Raw genomic sequence first — 16760 nt, forward strand, 5'->3', positions numbered from 1 at the left:
AGTGTCATCGACCAGCAGGAGGAAGAGGATCTTGTTGCCTGGGGTCGCCGGCTTGATGGGCCTGCAGATATCACTGTGTACAAGCTCCAACGGCTCATCAACGCAGTAGGATATCCGAGACGAAAAGGGGGTGCGCCTCTGTTTGCCGATGAGGCACCCGTCGCACAGCTTGTTCACGCTTTTGATTGCCGGCAAACCGTGCACCATCTCCTCCTTTTGTAGTTTTTCTAGAGAAGGAAAGTTTAAGTGCCCGTACCTTGCGTGCCACCTCTAAGATACCTCTTCGGTCTTGTCCGAGAGGCTGACGGGTTGCTCTATCTCTAACTCCAGGATGTAAAGACGGTTTGTCGTGCACCGAACTTGCGTGAGCAGCCGAGTCTTTCTTAGTGCAATACCTGAAACTGCCCTTAAAGCGTGCGAGTGCCTAACTACTAAAGTTGCGAGATTGAAAGGTTCGAAGGACTAAGCTTCACCGAATATGCAACTCGGTTTTATGCCCGAACGATCCTAACGGACGGAAAAGAAAGAAGAAAGGCAAACAAGCGTACGGAAAAGANTATTGAACCTTCTGAGGACTTCCATGTCGCCTCCAGTGATTATGAGGTCGTTAACGTACACTCTCACGATCAGTCGCTGCTCTCCGTGGTCGTGCGTGTACATGCCATGCTTAAATGCACAGTACTTGAACTTCAGTGACAGTAGGGTACTGTCGTGCTTCGCATTCCAGGCTTGTGGTACATGCCGAAGCCCATAGAGTGCCTTGTGCAGGCGCAATACCTTACCGGGGTTGTTGTTGTCCAGGAAGGCAGGTGGTTGTCGGACGTAGACGGTCTCCTTCAGCACTCCGTTAAGGAAAGCGGACTTCATGTTGATTTGGTGGATCTCCCAAGAGCAATGTGCCGCGATTGCCAGCAAAAGGCGGACGGATTCTAACCTTGCCACCGGTGCAAATACCTCCTCGAAGTCCACTCCTTGGTTCTAAACGTAGCCCGTCGCCACCAGACGGGCCTTGTGCTTCACAACTTCTCCCTTTTCGTTGCGCTTCAGTTTGAAGACCTATTTGAGCCCTATGGCTTAATGTTTCGGCGGCATATCCACTAGACTTCATGTCTGGTTCTCGATGATGGATGTCATCTCCTCCTGCATTTCCTTCAGTCAGCACGAGTTCCTTTCTACTTTGGTGAAGGTGTTCGGTTCATCTGCGCTGATGGCATGCAGTTCGGTCACCTCTTGTTCAAGTTCGCGCGGTGCCAGTCTAGGTGGTTCACCTCCTCCCACTAGGTCGTCCATCCTCTAGTACCTGGCCGCAAGATCATCATCGTGATCAGCATCCAACGTTGAATCTGCAGTCCGTGGTGTTGCGAACTCCAGTGGTTCAGGGGGTGCAGCTGCTGGCGGCAGTGACGGTTCCTGATGCTGGGCTCCTCCTTCTTCTGGCTCGGTGATGAGGTACTCCACTGTTAATTGATTTGGGTTGTGGTCTACCTCGATCACGTCATTCCACTGCTAGAAGGTGCTTTCGTTGAAGATGACGTCGCGAGACATGTGAGCTTGCCCCCCCCGCAGGATCAGAGTCTGTACGCCTTGCTCCTGGGTTCATAGTCGATGAAGATGACTTTCAGCCCCCTTGAATCGAGCTTGGCGAGGTGGGAACTTGCTACCTTCATGTATGCAACGTAGCCGAACACTCGGAGATGATGTACTGCAGGCTTCTTGTTGTACCAGGCCTCATGTGGCGTCTTCCCGTCGAGGTTTCGTGTTGGTGAACGATTGAGGAGGGTAGACTGCCGTCATTACCGTCTCTCCCTAGAATCTTTCAGGCATTTTGACCGTCACCAGCAATGATCTCGCTGTCCCGACGATGGTCTAATTTTGGCGCTCCACCACCCCGTTCTGTTGGGGGGAGTAGGGCGCCATTAGGTGTCGTTTTATGCCAAACTCGTTGCAGTACTTACCGAAACTTGTCGAGGTGAATTCTCTGCCTTGGTCTATGCGCGACACTCGCATCTTATTCCAGCATTCGGCCTCTGCTCGTGCCTGGATGCGCTTAATCGCTTCAACCGCCTCACTGTTTTCGTGCAGCAGGATTAGTGTCATCGACCAGCAGGAGGAAGAGGATCTTGTTGCCTGGGGTCGCCGGCTTGATGGGCCTGCAGATATCACTGTGTACAAGCTCCAACGGCTCATCAACGCAGTAGGATATCCGAGACGAAAAGGGGGTGCGCCTCTGTTTGCCGATGAGGCACCCGTCGCACAGCTTGTTCACGCTTTTGATTGCCGGCAAACCGTGCACCATCTCCTCCTTTTGTAGTTTTTCTAGAGAAGGAAAGTTTAAGTGCCCGTACCTTGCGTGCCACCTCTAAGATACCTCTTCGGTCTTGTCCGAGAGGCTGACGGGTTGCTCTATCTCTAACTCCAGGATGTAAAGACGGTTTGTCGTGCACCGAACTTGCGTGAGCAGCCGAGTCTTTCTTAGTGCAATACCTGAAACTGCCCTTAAAGCGTGCGAGTGCCTAACTACTAAAGTTGCGAGATTGAAAGGTTCGAAGGACTAAGCTTCACCGAATATGCAACTCGGTTTTATGCCCGAACGATCCTAACGGACGGAAAAGAAAGAAGAAAGGCAAACAAGCGTACGGAAAAGAAAGAAGAAAGGAAGAAGAAAGGCAAACAAGCGTACGAAAAAGAAAGAAGAAAGGAAGAAGAAAGGCAAACAAGCGTACGAAAAAGAAAGAAGAAAGGAAGAAGAAAGGCAAACAAGCGTACGAAAAAGAAAGAAGAAAGGAAGAAGAAAGGCAAACAAGCGTACGAAAAAGAAAGAAGAAAGGAAGAAGAAAGGCAAACAAGCGTACGAAAAAGAAAGAAGAAAGGAAGAAGAAAGGCAAACAAGCGTACGAAAAAGAAAGAAGAAAGGAAGAAGAAAGGCAAACAAGCGTACGAAAAAGAAAGAAGAAAGGAAAACAAGCGTACGAAAAAGAAAGAAGAAAGGCAAACAAGCTAGCTATCCCTAACTAGAAAGCTTCACGACCCTCCTAGTCAATAGCTGAATTCTGGTCACCTCTTCCACTGTTAGGTCGTTCATATGTCAAGCAATGTCTCGATCGTTTCTCCTTCCTCTAGCTCAACAAGCATCCTTGAGCCTGTAGGTCAAGGCAGATCAACAAGGCCCATCGGGTAATACTGAACAGTGGTGGTCGCCGTCTCCCTGATCACTTCTCACTCAACAACTCGATGTCCGTCATCACGGTGTTGGCCTCTTTATAGCGATGATGGAGATGCCGACACGCAATGTGTGTATTTTCGCGCTTTGCATTTTCTTCTACTCGAACCCAAGACCTGTGTGTTGTTACTCTAACCACTTGAGCTATTCAACTTAACTATTGATAAAGTTNCCTCGAAGTCCACTCCTTGGTTCTAAACGTAGCCCGTCGCCACCAGACGGGCCTTGTGCTTCACAACTTCTCCCTTTTCGTTGCGCTTCAGTTTGAAGACCTATTTGAGCCCTATGGCTTAATGTTTCGGCGGCATATCCACTAGACTTCATGTCTGGTTCTCGATGATGGATGTCATCTCCTCCTGCATTTCCTTCAGTCAGCACGAGTTCCTTTCTACTTTGGTGAAGGTGTTCGGTTCATCTGCGCTGATGGCATGCAGTTCGGTCACCTCTTGTTCAAGTTCGCGCGGTGCCAGTCTAGGTGGTTCACCTCCTCCCACTAGGTCGTCCATCCTCTAGTACCTGGCCGCAAGATCATCATCGTGATCAGCATCCAACGTTGAATCTGCAGTCCGTGGTGTTGCGAACTCCAGTGGTTCAGGGGGTGCAGCTGCTGGCGGCAGTGACGGTTCCTGATGCTGGGCTCCTCCTTCTTCTGGCTCGGTGATGAGGTACTCCACTGTTAATTGATTTGGGTTGTGGTCTACCTCGATCACGTCATTCCACTGCTAGAAGGTGCTTTCGTTGAAGATGACGTCGCGAGACATGTGAGCTTGCCCCCCCCGCAGGATCAGAGTCTGTACGCCTTGCTCCTGGGTTCATAGTCGATGAAGATGACTTTCAGCCCCCTTGAATCGAGCTTGGCGAGGTGGGAACTTGCTACCTTCATGTATGCAACGTAGCCGAACACTCGGAGATGATGTACTGCAGGCTTCTTGTTGTACCAGGCCTCATGTGGCGTCTTCCCGTCGAGGTTTCGTGTTGGTGAACGATTGAGGAGGGTAGACTGCCGTCATTACCGTCTCTCCCTAGAATCTTTCAGGCATTTTGACCGTCACCAGCAATGATCTCGCTGTCCCGACGATGGTCTAATTTTGGCGCTCCACCACCCCGTTCTGTTGGGGGGAGTAGGGCGCCATTAGGTGTCGTTTTATGCCAAACTCGTTGCAGTACTTACCGAAACTTGTCGAGGTGAATTCTCTGCCTTGGTCTATGCGCGACACTCGCATCTTATTCCAGCATTCGGCCTCTGCTCGTGCCTGGATGCGCTTAATCGCTTCAACCGCCTCACTGTTTTCGTGCAGCAGGATTAGTGTCATCGACCAGCAGGAGGAAGAGGATCTTGTTGCCTGGGGTCGCCGGCTTGATGGGCCTGCAGATATCACTGTGTACAAGCTCCAACGGCTCATCAACGCAGTAGGATATCCGAGACGAAAAGGGGGTGCGCCTCTGTTTGCCGATGAGGCACCCGTCGCACAGCTTGTTCACGCTTTTGATTGCCGGCAAACCGTGCACCATCTCCTCCTTTTGTAGTTTTTCTAGAGAAGGAAAGTTTAAGTGCCCGTACCTTGCGTGCCACCTCTAAGATACCTCTTCGGTCTTGTCCGAGAGGCTGACGGGTTGCTCTATCTCTAACTCCAGGATGTAAAGACGGTTTGTCGTGCACCGAACTTGCGTGAGCAGCCGAGTCTTTCTTAGTGCAATACCTGAAACTGCCCTTAAAGCGTGCGAGTGCCTAACTACTAAAGTTGCGAGATTGAAAGGTTCGAAGGACTAAGCTTCACCGAATATGCAACTCGGTTTTATGCCCGAACGATCCTAACGGACGGAAAAGAAAGAAGAAAGGCAAACAAGCGTACGGAAAAGAAAGAAGAAAGGAAGAAGAAAGGCAAACAAGCGTACGAAAAAGAAAGAAGAAAGGAAGAAGAAAGGCAAACAAGCGTACGAAAAAGAAAGAAGAAAGGAAGAAGAAAGGCAAACAAGCGTACGAAAAAGAAAGAAGAAAGGAAGAAGAAAGGCAAACAAGCGTACGAAAAAGAAAGAAGAAAGGAAGAAGAAAGGCAAACAAGCGTACGAAAAAGAAAGAAGAAAGGAAGAAGAAAGGCAAACAAGCGTACGAAAAAGAAAGAAGAAAGGAAGAAGAAAGGCAAACAAGCGTACGAAAAAGAAAGAAGAAAGGAAAACAAGCGTACGAAAAAGAAAGAAGAAAGGCAAACAAGCTAGCTATCCCTAACTAGAAAGCTTCACGACCCTCCTAGTCAATAGCTGAATTCTGGTCACCTCTTCCACTGTTAGGTCGTTCATATGTCAAGCAATGTCTCGATCGTTTCTCCTTCCTCTAGCTCAACAAGCATCCTTGAGCCTGTAGGTCAAGGCAGATCAACAAGGCCCATCGGGTAATACTGAACAGTGGTGGTCGCCGTCTCCCTGATCACTTCTCACTCAACAACTCGATGTCCGTCATCACGGTGTTGGCCTCTTTATAGCGATGATGGAGATGCCGACACGCAATGTGTGTATTTTCGCGCTTTGCATTTTCTTCTACTCGAACCCAAGACCTGTGTGTTGTTACTCTAACCACTTGAGCTATTCAACTTAACTATTGATAAAGTTGGCTCCTCCGCAATGATATATCACCAATGGCTTAAACAACGCTGTGATACCACTTGTTGACTTCTGGCCATTAAGAGGAAAACGTCGACGAGGAAAAACCGGCAGAAGGAAATCTTCTTCGAAAAAAAAGAAAAACGGAAAAAAAAGNCTATTTGAGCCCTATGGCTTAATGTTTCGGCGGCATATCCACTAGACTTCATGTCTGGTTCTCGATGATGGATGTCATCTCCTCCTGCATTTCCTTCAGTCAGCACGAGTTCCTTTCTACTTTGGTGAAGGTGTTCGGTTCATCTGCGCTGATGGCATGCAGTTCGGTCACCTCTTGTTCAAGTTCGCGCGGTGCCAGTCTAGGTGGTTCACCTCCTCCCACTAGGTCGTCCATCCTCTAGTACCTGGCCGCAAGATCATCATCGTGATCAGCATCCAACGTTGAATCTGCAGTCCGTGGTGTTGCGAACTCCAGTGGTTCAGGGGGTGCAGCTGCTGGCGGCAGTGACGGTTCCTGATGCTGGGCTCCTCCTTCTTCTGGCTCGGTGATGAGGTACTCCACTGTTAATTGATTTGGGTTGTGGTCTACCTCGATCACGTCATTCCACTGCTAGAAGGTGCTTTCGTTGAAGATGACGTCGCGAGACATGTGAGCTTGCCCCCCCCGCAGGATCAGAGTCTGTACGCCTTGCTCCTGGGTTCATAGTCGATGAAGATGACTTTCAGCCCCCTTGAATCGAGCTTGGCGAGGTGGGAACTTGCTACCTTCATGTATGCAACGTAGCCGAACACTCGGAGATGATGTACTGCAGGCTTCTTGTTGTACCAGGCCTCATGTGGCGTCTTCCCGTCGAGGTTTCGTGTTGGTGAACGATTGAGGAGGGTAGACTGCCGTCATTACCGTCTCTCCCTAGAATCTTTCAGGCATTTTGACCGTCACCAGCAATGATCTCGCTGTCCCGACGATGGTCTAATTTTGGCGCTCCACCACCCCGTTCTGTTGGGGGGAGTAGGGCGCCATTAGGTGTCGTTTTATGCCAAACTCGTTGCAGTACTTACCGAAACTTGTCGAGGTGAATTCTCTGCCTTGGTCTATGCGCGACACTCGCATCTTATTCCAGCATTCGGCCTCTGCTCGTGCCTGGATGCGCTTAATCGCTTCAACCGCCTCACTGTTTTCGTGCAGCAGGATTAGTGTCATCGACCAGCAGGAGGAAGAGGATCTTGTTGCCTGGGGTCGCCGGCTTGATGGGCCTGCAGATATCACTGTGTACAAGCTCCAACGGCTCATCAACGCAGTAGGATATCCGAGACGAAAAGGGGGTGCGCCTCTGTTTGCCGATGAGGCACCCGTCGCACAGCTTGTTCACGCTTTTGATTGCCGGCAAACCGTGCACCATCTCCTCCTTTTGTAGTTTTTCTAGAGAAGGAAAGTTTAAGTGCCCGTACCTTGCGTGCCACCTCTAAGATACCTCTTCGGTCTTGTCCGAGAGGCTGACGGGTTGCTCTATCTCTAACTCCAGGATGTAAAGACGGTTTGTCGTGCACCGAACTTGCGTGAGCAGCCGAGTCTTTCTTAGTGCAATACCTGAAACTGCCCTTAAAGCGTGCGAGTGCCTAACTACTAAAGTTGCGAGATTGAAAGGTTCGAAGGACTAAGCTTCACCGAATATGCAACTCGGTTTTATGCCCGAACGATCCTAACGGACGGAAAAGAAAGAAGAAAGGCAAACAAGCGTACGGAAAAGAAAGAAGAAAGGAAGAAGAAAGGCAAACAAGCGTACGAAAAAGAAAGAAGAAAGGAAGAAGAAAGGCAAACAAGCGTACGAAAAAGAAAGAAGAAAGGAAGAAGAAAGGCAAACAAGCGTACGAAAAAGAAAGAAGAAAGGAAGAAGAAAGGCAAACAAGCGTACGAAAAAGAAAGAAGAAAGGAAGAAGAAAGGCAAACAAGCGTACGAAAAAGAAAGAAGAAAGGAAGAAGAAAGGCAAACAAGCGTACGAAAAAGAAAGAAGAAAGGAAGAAGAAAGGCAAACAAGCGTACGAAAAAGAAAGAAGAAAGGAAAACAAGCGTACGAAAAAGAAAGAAGAAAGGCAAACAAGCTAGCTATCCCTAACTAGAAAGCTTCACGACCCTCCTAGTCAATAGCTGAATTCTGGTCACCTCTTCCACTGTTAGGTCGTTCATATGTCAAGCAATGTCTCGATCGTTTCTCCTTCCTCTAGCTCAACAAGCATCCTTGAGCCTGTAGGTCAAGGCAGATCAACAAGGCCCATCGGGTAATACTGAACAGTGGTGGTCGCCGTCTCCCTGATCACTTCTCACTCAACAACTCGATGTCCGTCATCACGGTGTTGGCCTCTTTATAGCGATGATGGAGATGCCGACACGCAATGTGTGTATTTTCGCGCTTTGCATTTTCTTCTACTCGAACCCAAGACCTGTGTGTTGTTACTCTAACCACTTGAGCTATTCAACTTAACTATTGATAAAGTTGGCTCCTCCGCAATGATATATCACCAATGGCTTAAACAACGCTGTGATACCACTTGTTGACTTCTGGCCATTAAGAGGAAAACGTCGACGAGGAAAAACCGGCAGAAGGAAATCTTCTTCGAAAAAAAAGAAAAACGGAAAAAAAAGGAGAGAGAATATATTTGCTTAAGACCTGATGATTTTATTTGATTCAGATTTATGTATTTAAATTACAAACCTATCCTAAATTTATCAGCCGTGGGCACGAGCCCAAAGTTTGCCAAAATGACCAGCAAAAATTACGCTCTTCCATTAAACGGGAGCGTTAATTCAGATTTTTCAAAAGTAAAAAACAACTAATGAAATCTAAGGAAACCATAGACTTTATCTATCCGTCTTTTCATTTGGGGAAACTTCAAATGTAATCTATTGCGGCTCATGTTCTTTACTCCCATCCCAACTCACGTTTTCATTAAATATTACATCCCTTCTAACNTCACCTCTTGTTCAAGTTCGCGCGGTGCCAGTCTAGGTGGTTCACCTCCTCCCACTAGGTCGTCCATCCTCTAGTACCTGGCCGCAAGATCATCATCGTGATCAGCATCCAACGTTGAATCTGCAGTCCGTGGTGTTGCGAACTCCAGTGGTTCAGGGGGTGCAGCTGCTGGCGGCAGTGACGGTTCCTGATGCTGGGCTCCTCCTTCTTCTGGCTCGGTGATGAGGTACTCCACTGTTAATTGATTTGGGTTGTGGTCTACCTCGATCACGTCATTCCACTGCTAGAAGGTGCTTTCGTTGAAGATGACGTCGCGAGACATGTGAGCTTGCCCCCCCCGCAGGATCAGAGTCTGTACGCCTTGCTCCTGGGTTCATAGTCGATGAAGATGACTTTCAGCCCCCTTGAATCGAGCTTGGCGAGGTGGGAACTTGCTACCTTCATGTATGCAACGTAGCCGAACACTCGGAGATGATGTACTGCAGGCTTCTTGTTGTACCAGGCCTCATGTGGCGTCTTCCCGTCGAGGTTTCGTGTTGGTGAACGATTGAGGAGGGTAGACTGCCGTCATTACCGTCTCTCCCTAGAATCTTTCAGGCATTTTGACCGTCACCAGCAATGATCTCGCTGTCCCGACGATGGTCTAATTTTGGCGCTCCACCACCCCGTTCTGTTGGGGGGAGTAGGGCGCCATTAGGTGTCGTTTTATGCCAAACTCGTTGCAGTACTTACCGAAACTTGTCGAGGTGAATTCTCTGCCTTGGTCTATGCGCGACACTCGCATCTTATTCCAGCATTCGGCCTCTGCTCGTGCCTGGATGCGCTTAATCGCTTCAACCGCCTCACTGTTTTCGTGCAGCAGGATTAGTGTCATCGACCAGCAGGAGGAAGAGGATCTTGTTGCCTGGGGTCGCCGGCTTGATGGGCCTGCAGATATCACTGTGTACAAGCTCCAACGGCTCATCAACGCAGTAGGATATCCGAGACGAAAAGGGGGTGCGCCTCTGTTTGCCGATGAGGCACCCGTCGCACAGCTTGTTCACGCTTTTGATTGCCGGCAAACCGTGCACCATCTCCTCCTTTTGTAGTTTTTCTAGAGAAGGAAAGTTTAAGTGCCCGTACCTTGCGTGCCACCTCTAAGATACCTCTTCGGTCTTGTCCGAGAGGCTGACGGGTTGCTCTATCTCTAACTCCAGGATGTAAAGACGGTTTGTCGTGCACCGAACTTGCGTGAGCAGCCGAGTCTTTCTTAGTGCAATACCTGAAACTGCCCTTAAAGCGTGCGAGTGCCTAACTACTAAAGTTGCGAGATTGAAAGGTTCGAAGGACTAAGCTTCACCGAATATGCAACTCGGTTTTATGCCCGAACGATCCTAACGGACGGAAAAGAAAGAAGAAAGGCAAACAAGCGTACGGAAAAGAAAGAAGAAAGGAAGAAGAAAGGCAAACAAGCGTACGAAAAAGAAAGAAGAAAGGAAGAAGAAAGGCAAACAAGCGTACGAAAAAGAAAGAAGAAAGGAAGAAGAAAGGCAAACAAGCGTACGAAAAAGAAAGAAGAAAGGAAGAAGAAAGGCAAACAAGCGTACGAAAAAGAAAGAAGAAAGGAAGAAGAAAGGCAAACAAGCGTACGAAAAAGAAAGAAGAAAGGAAGAAGAAAGGCAAACAAGCGTACGAAAAAGAAAGAAGAAAGGAAGAAGAAAGGCAAACAAGCGTACGAAAAAGAAAGAAGAAAGGAAAACAAGCGTACGAAAAAGAAAGAAGAAAGGCAAACAAGCTAGCTATCCCTAACTAGAAAGCTTCACGACCCTCCTAGTCAATAGCTGAATTCTGGTCACCTCTTCCACTGTTAGGTCGTTCATATGTCAAGCAATGTCTCGATCGTTTCTCCTTCCTCTAGCTCAACAAGCATCCTTGAGCCTGTAGGTCAAGGCAGATCAACAAGGCCCATCGGGTAATACTGAACAGTGGTGGTCGCCGTCTCCCTGATCACTTCTCACTCAACAACTCGATGTCCGTCATCACGGTGTTGGCCTCTTTATAGCGATGATGGAGATGCCGACACGCAATGTGTGTATTTTCGCGCTTTGCATTTTCTTCTACTCGAACCCAAGACCTGTGTGTTGTTACTCTAACCACTTGAGCTATTCAACTTAACTATTGATAAAGTTGGCTCCTCCGCAATGATATATCACCAATGGCTTAAACAACGCTGTGATACCACTTGTTGACTTCTGGCCATTAAGAGGAAAACGTCGACGAGGAAAAACCGGCAGAAGGAAATCTTCTTCGAAAAAAAAGAAAAACGGAAAAAAAAGGAGAGAGAATATATTTGCTTAAGACCTGATGATTTTATTTGATTCAGATTTATGTATTTAAATTACAAACCTATCCTAAATTTATCAGCCGTGGGCACGAGCCCAAAGTTTGCCAAAATGACCAGCAAAAATTACGCTCTTCCATTAAACGGGAGCGTTAATTCAGATTTTTCAAAAGTAAAAAACAACTAATGAAATCTAAGGAAACCATAGACTTTATCTATCCGTCTTTTCATTTGGGGAAACTTCAAATGTAATCTATTGCGGCTCATGTTCTTTACTCCCATCCCAACTCACGTTTTCATTAAATATTACATCCCTTCTAACTAAAATCTTTTTACTAGGGGGTTGTGTATAATTTAAATGCCTTTGATTGAGTACAATAGCCAATGAAANCGCAAGATCATCATCGTGATCAGCATCCAACGTTGAATCTGCAGTCCGTGGTGTTGCGAACTCCAGTGGTTCAGGGGGTGCAGCTGCTGGCGGCAGTGACGGTTCCTGATGCTGGGCTCCTCCTTCTTCTGGCTCGGTGATGAGGTACTCCACTGTTAATTGATTTGGGTTGTGGTCTACCTCGATCACGTCATTCCACTGCTAGAAGGTGCTTTCGTTGAAGATGACGTCGCGAGACATGTGAGCTTGCCCCCCCCGCAGGATCAGAGTCTGTACGCCTTGCTCCTGGGTTCATAGTCGATGAAGATGACTTTCAGCCCCCTTGAATCGAGCTTGGCGAGGTGGGAACTTGCTACCTTCATGTATGCAACGTAGCCGAACACTCGGAGATGATGTACTGCAGGCTTCTTGTTGTACCAGGCCTCATGTGGCGTCTTCCCGTCGAGGTTTCGTGTTGGTGAACGATTGAGGAGGGTAGACTGCCGTCATTACCGTCTCTCCCTAGAATCTTTCAGGCATTTTGACCGTCACCAGCAATGATCTCGCTGTCCCGACGATGGTCTAATTTTGGCGCTCCACCACCCCGTTCTGTTGGGGGGAGTAGGGCGCCATTAGGTGTCGTTTTATGCCAAACTCGTTGCAGTACTTACCGAAACTTGTCGAGGTGAATTCTCTGCCTTGGTCTATGCGCGACACTCGCATCTTATTCCAGCATTCGGCCTCTGCTCGTGCCTGGATGCGCTTAATCGCTTCAACCGCCTCACTGTTTTCGTGCAGCAGGATTAGTGTCATCGACCAGCAGGAGGAAGAGGATCTTGTTGCCTGGGGTCGCCGGCTTGATGGGCCTGCAGATATCACTGTGTACAAGCTCCAACGGCTCATCAACGCAGTAGGATATCCGAGACGAAAAGGGGGTGCGCCTCTGTTTGCCGATGAGGCACCCGTCGCACAGCTTGTTCACGCTTTTGATTGCCGGCAAACCGTGCACCATCTCCTCCTTTTGTAGTTTTTCTAGAGAAGGAAAGTTTAAGTGCCCGTACCTTGCGTGCCACCTCTAAGATACCTCTTCGGTCTTGTCCGAGAGGCTGACGGGTTGCTCTATCTCTAACTCCAGGATGTAAAGACGGTTTGTCGTGCACCGAACTTGCGTGAGCAGCCGAGTCTTTCTTAGTGCAATACCTGAAACTGCCCTTAAAGCGTGCGAGTGCCTAACTACTAAAGTTGCGAGATTGAAAGGTTCGAAGGACTAAGCTTCACCGAATATGCAACTCGGTTTTATGCCCGAACGATCCTAACGGACGGAAAAGAAAGAAGAAAGGCAAACAAGCGTACGGAAAAGAAAGAAGAAAGGAAGAAGAAAGGCAAACAAGCGTACGAAAAAGAAAGAAGAAAGGAAGAAGAAAGGCAAACAAGCGTACGAAAAAGAAAGAAGAAAGGAAGAAGAAAGGCAAACAAGCGTACGAAAAAGAAAGAAGAAAGGAAGAAGAAAGGCAAACAAGCGTACGAAAAAGAAAGAAGAAAGGAAGAAGAAAGGCAAACAAGCGTACGAAAAAGAAAGAAGAAAGGAAGAAGAAAGGCAAACAAGCGTACGAAAAAGAAAGAAGAAAGGAAGAAGAAAGGCAAACAAGCGTACGAAAAAGAAAGAAGAAAGGAAAACAAGCGTACGAAAAAGAAAGAAGAAAGGCAAACAAGCTAGCTATCCCTAACTAGAAAGCTTCACGACCCTCCTAGTCAATAGCTGAATTCTGGTCACCTCTTCCACTGTTAGGTCGTTCATATGTCAAGCAATGTCTCGATCGTTTCTCCTTCCTCTAGCTCAACAAGCATCCTTGAGCCTGTAGGTCAAGGCAGATCAACAAGGCCCATCGGGTAATACTGAACAGTGGTGGTCGCCGTCTCCCTGATCACTTCTCACTCAACAACTCGATGTCCGTCATCACGGTGTTGGCCTCTTTATAGCGATGATGGAGATGCCGACACGCAATGTGTGTATTTTCGCGCTTTGCATTTTCTTCTACTCGAACCCAAGACCTGTGTGTTGTTACTCTAACCACTTGAGCTATTCAACTTAACTATTGATAAAGTTGGCTCCTCCGCAATGATATATCACCAATGGCTTAAACAACGCTGTGATACCACTTGTTGACTTCTGGCCATTAAGAGGAAAACGTCGACGAGGAAAAACCGGCAGAAGGAAATCTTCTTCGAAAAAAAAGAAAAACGGAAAAAAAAGGAGAGAGAATATATTTGCTTAAGACCTGATGATTTTATTTGATTCAGATTTATGTATTTAAATTACAAACCTATCCTAAATTTATCAGCCGTGGGCACGAGCCCAAAGTTTGCCAAAATGACCAGCAAAAATTACGCTCTTCCATTAAACGGGAGCGTTAATTCAGATTTTTCAAAAGTAAAAAACAACTAATGAAATCTAAGGAAACCATAGACTTTATCTATCCGTCTTTTCATTTGGGGAAACTTCAAATGTAATCTATTGCGGCTCATGTTCTTTACTCCCATCCCAACTCACGTTTTCATTAAATATTACATCCCTTCTAACTAAAATCTTTTTACTAGGGGGTTGTGTATAATTTAAATGCCTTTGATTGAGTACAATAGCCAATGAAAATGCATTTTTCAGATTTTTCATCAAGCTTTTGACGAATTTGAAGATGTTTCAAAGCATAAGCAACACAACCAAAGATTCGCAAATGACTTACCGATGGTTTCATTCCATGTCAAGCTTCATTTTTCATCAAGCTTTTGACGAATTTGAGGATGTTTCAAAGCATAAGCAACACAACCAAAGATTCGCAAAGGACTTACCGATGGTTTCCTTCCATGCCATGCTTCATAAGGAGTTCGATTCATAACCGCCTTTGTTGGTGAGAGGTTTAATAGATAAACAGATGTTGCTACAGCTTCTGCCCAAAATTGGTTTGGAAGTCTCCTTGCTTGTAACATACTTCTTGCCATCTCCACAATAGTTTGATTTTTTTGTTCAGCGATTCCATTTTGTTCTAGAGTGTAGGGAGCTGTTAACTCACTTTGGATGCCCTCTTCTTCACAAAACAAATTGAACTCTTTAGATATGAACTCGCCACCTCTTTCTGTGCGAAGAACTTTAATGTGACAGCCACTTCGATTCTCCACCATAGCTGTAAAAATCTGGAACTTCTGAAAAGTTTCGAACTAATGTTGTAGGAAGTAAACCCAACTCATGCGACTATAGTCATCAATGAATAACAAAAAGTATATACTCCCACCCAAGAACTTTGTTTGCAGTGGCCCACATAAATCAGCATGAATTAGTTCTAGACAATGTGAAGCTCTTTTAGCTTTTCCAACCGGAAAGGACTTCCTAGTCTGCTTGCCATAAATACATCCTTCACATAAATTAGTTGAGTCAATTCTTGGTAATCCGAAAACCATAACTTTATCCCTGAGTATTTTCAGGCCGTTCATATGAAGATGTCCATATCTGAGATGCCATAATGTTCAGTCATCTTTCGTGCTAGCCGTAAGAGCAAAATCCTCCATGTTAGAAACATCTTATTTGAAGTCATGACAAATGACACATGTATTGTCATCAAATAGAATGGAATGTCCTCTGGTCATCAATTGTCCAACACACAATAAATTGTACCCTAAATCAGGTACAAGTTGAACATTATCTAATTGTTTTATCTTACCATGACTGGTTTCGACTTTCACTGTACATTTTCCTTCAACTTGCATCTCTTTTGTATTTCCAAGTTGCACCTTAATTTTTTGCGTCTCATCAAGCTCTTTGAATAAGATTTGGTGCCTGTCATATGGTTCGAGCATCCGCTATCAACAAACCATAAGTCACCTTTTTTTGGATTAGTATCCATGCCCGCCATAAACAGCTTTTCTTCTTCTTCTTCATTCTTTACTGCAAAATTCATTCGTTGATTTTTATACCAACAATCAGATTTTGTTTGCCAATACCTTCTGCAATGGTAACATTGTATGACATTTCTATGTTCATTGAATTGTCTCTGTCCATCATTTCTCCATCTACCCCTGTTATCACGACCACCATGGAATCTGCGAAATCTTCCTTTTCCACGACTTCTACCTGCTAAATGAATATTTTCTCTTTCGTTGTTTTCGTTGTTGGTTGTCTCCTTTACTTGTAGTGCCTTTTCTTCGTTCCTTTCTGATGCTCTATTAATTCTTGCCTCATGAGCCTGAAGCGAGCCCAACAGTTCATCAACGAAGAGTATGGATAGATCCTTAGCTTCTTATATGGCAGCCACCACATGGTCAAACTTTGGAGTCAAGCTTCTTAACACCTTTGCAACAATTGTTTCGTCTAAGATTTTCTCTCCATAGGTACGCATCTGACTCACTATTGCCATTGCTCTTGACAAAAAATCAGCAATTGATTCGCCATTCGTCATGAGCAGAGTTTCAAAATCACGTCTTAGANTTTGCCAATACCTTCTGCAATGGTAACATTGTATGACATTTCTATGTTCATTGAATTGTCTCTGTCCATCATTTCTCCATCTACCCCTGTTATCACGACCACCATGGAATCTGCGAAATCTTCCTTTTCCACGACTTCTACCTGCTAAATGAATATTTTCTCTTTCGTTGTTTTCGTTGTTGGTTGTCTCCTTTACTTGTAGTGCCTTTTCTTCGTTCCTTTCTGATGCTCTATTAATTCTTGCCTCATGAGCCTGAAGCGAGCCCAACAGTTCATCAACGAAGAGTATGGATAGATCCTTAGCTTCTTATATGGCAGCCACCACATGGTCAAACTTTGGAGTCAAGCTTCTTAACACCTTTGCAACAATTGTTTCGTCTAAGATTTTCTCTCCATAGGTACGCATCTGACTCACTATTGCCATTGCTCTTGACAAAAAATCAGCAATTGATTCGCCATTCGTCATGAGCAGAGTTTCAAAATCACGTCTTAGAGATTGTAATTTCACTGTCATGACCTTTGAATCTCCTAGAAACTTCTTCTGTAGAATTGACCATGCTTGCTTTGATGTGGTTGCTGCTGCAATTCATGAAAAAATAGTCTCATGAACTGCTTGCTAAATAATGAATAGAGCCTTGACATTGTTTTTATTAGTTTCTCTCAGTCTCTCCTTTTCTTCTATTGTGGGTTCTAATACATCAACAAACTCGTGATCCACCAAGTCCCATAACTCCTGCGATCTGAGCAAGATCTTCATCTTGATGCTCCACCACTCATATTTCTCACAATTAAAGATTGGGAATAATGA

The sequence above is a fragment of the Cucurbita pepo genome, chromosome LG06 (assembly GCF_002806865.2).
Source record: "Cucurbita pepo subsp. pepo cultivar mu-cu-16 chromosome LG06, ASM280686v2, whole genome shotgun sequence".
NCBI lineage: Eukaryota > Viridiplantae > Streptophyta > Magnoliopsida > Cucurbitales > Cucurbitaceae > Cucurbita > Cucurbita pepo.